Source organism: Tupaia chinensis, unplaced genomic scaffold, assembly GCF_000334495.1.
Source record: "Tupaia chinensis unplaced genomic scaffold, TupChi_1.0 Scaffold000360_1, whole genome shotgun sequence".
NCBI classification, from domain to species: Eukaryota; Metazoa; Chordata; class Mammalia; order Scandentia; family Tupaiidae; genus Tupaia; species Tupaia belangeri.
Window position 1 is genome coordinate 1822151 of NW_006159856.1, and position 2700 is coordinate 1824850.

Genomic DNA, 2700 nt, shown 5'->3' on the forward strand with positions numbered 1-2700 from the left:
GCCTGGTCTGGGCCTTACCACCGCCCCAGCCACTGGACTACAACATGCGCAGATTCGCTCCTTGCTTTTGGTAAGCGCCTGTAATCTTCTCTTTCCTTTCAACCATTCTGCAGGAGCTGCCTCGTGGACATTGCTTGTCAACAACACACAGCTGGATATTTAAGTACACCTCTATCTTTGACCAGGTGGGTGTGTTCCATTTGTATTGATTGTGATTACTGATAAATCTGCAGTTATTTCTATAGCTTTACTTTTTGCCTTTCCTGCTTTGATCAGATTGACTGTATCTTCCTTATTCTCTTTTTCCCCCCTCTCCGACTTGGGAAGTTATTCATTCTAAGTGTATTATTCTAGCATTTGCCCTGTATTAATTCACACATTTAACTCACAGTCTGAAGGCAGCCTCCATCATAAATCTGATGCCAAACACAGATCTCAGAACCAGCTCTGACCCTTTTCAGGTACCACTGACCCCATTCACCTCAGTTTTGAGGCCCTCTTGCCCAAATCACTGATTCTCAGCGTTTTAAGCAGTAACTGCTATTACGACCTGCCCACACGCTCACCGACTTTTTTGCCCACCATCGCTTCTTGCCTCCCACTCCTTCCTCTGACTTTGATTTTCCTTTTGGAGTACATTTCCCAGTACTTCAGCAAGGATTTGGAGGCGGTTACTTTTTTGTCTTCATCTAAAACTGTCTTCTATCTCACTGACAGCAAAGCCCAGAACTCTACACTGAGTTTGCTCTCTTTGGTCCTTGAAAGATCTTGTCCATCCTCAGGGCCTCGAGTCTTCGGCCAGTGCAGATGGTGGCCCTGTTGGGTCAGAGCCTTTCCCTGGGCCCCTGAGAGTTTGCTGTTCTGCAGTTTTACTCTGACACATGAAGGTGTATTTAGTACCATTTATCTAATCCATTTGAGATTTAGGCTTACTGAACCTGAATATTCAACTCAGGAAAATTCTTGCCTGTGAGCTGAAACAGCTCCTTTCTCTCTGTTCCCTCTCCTGGAGTCCCAGCAGATGTACAAGAACCTTCTTCACTTCCTCCTCTTCATCTCGAAACCTCTCACAATTCCCCCTTTGCCTCCCTGTGCTGAGCACTGGGCCAGGTCCTCAAATCCACCTTCCTGATCACCAACTGCCCCTTTAACTGTTTAGCCCTTTCACTGGGGTGGCTTTTGTTTCGTTTTTTAATTAAATGACTATGTTTTTCATTCCTGGCAGTTCCATGTGTTTCTGGTTTAGAGGACTTGGGGCTTTGCCCTCTAGTTTCCATCCCATCTCTTGGGTTGGTTTAAACTCATGTTTACTGGAGTCTCTATCACCTCCATGCTATTAACCCTATTGTTTGGGTGATTGGGGCTGGGAAACTGCCTTCTTCATGTTTTATAACTTTATATTGTGAGCTCCTCTTCAGTGGTAGGCAGGAGGACTCCTCCCTTACAGGTGGGTTTTATTTTGCTGTATGACCAGGAGACCCTCAGAACCAACCTCACATGGATGTCCGCTTTTCTAGTCCTGTCACCAAAGGCAAAGCTGTAGGGCTGACTCTGGCTCCATCTCATTGCTGGTTGGAGATCCAAGCCTCACCTAGCCCTAGGCCCCCACATTCCCTGTCCCCACAACCCCATGCCTCACACCCTGGGCCACCTTCTCACTATCCCTGCACCTGCCCTTTGAGATGTGTCTCTACAGCTACTCCCACTATGAAATGTAGTCAATAGGCCCTCCCTTTTGATGGGACCTGGCCCTGTGGACAAAGTGTTAGTGAGACATGTGACTTCCCAACCAGGCCTCAGAAGCACCCTACCACTTTCACTCTGCTGCCCAGAAAGGTAATAACATCGGCCTGGCCTCTGGAGGATGAGAGACCGGAGTGGGGTGCCAGCCAGCAGCTGCGGCAGCCCCATCTAGCTCAGCTGAACCCACTTCCAGATGAGCTTTGCCCAAATAAGCCCAGCCCAGTGAGCAGATACACCTACTTCTTAGGCAAACCTGAAGGTGGGTAATTGTTTAAAGCACTGGGTGGTGCCTGCACCCCCCAAAAAAAAAAATGGACCCTGTTAAGCTCTCAGTTTGGGGTTTTAGTTTTCTTATTTCTGGTACTGGAGAATCTGCCTTCTCTTATCAACTCAGTACTTCAGAACTATTTTTGTATATACTTTATACAGCATTTCTGGATACCTGCAGTGGGACGGCCCACCTCACTGGTCTGCAACGTGGCAGGAACCAGAGCCCCAGTCCGTGGTCTTTCCTTTCAGCCTCCACCTAGATGTTGCATGGGCACCTTGATGACCAAACCTGGACTCCTGCTCTAGACCCACCAGCTCGCCATCCCCAAAACTGCACCTTGTCCACCCTCCTGTTCCACCTCCCTCCCACACCAGTCCTCACCTAATTCTGTCCAGGCCCCTCTTCCACCAGGCCCCTGGCTCATAATCTCTCTGCATCCCAGAGTCAGCTGCCATCCTCTGGTTTCCTGACAGTCCCAGCTTCCATTCTTGCCCTCTCCCCAAGCAGGCCTGGTAGGACCCCCAAATGGCAGAACTAATCTCACTATGTTCCCACCCTCCTTGCCTATGACCCAATGCCGCTGAGCCCTCAAGCTCATCTGCGGCTGTCCAACCTCATCGCCTGTACTCCGAGTGTCTCCCCCTTCACATCCACATCTTGGCAGTGGTCCCTTGCTGCATGCTGGG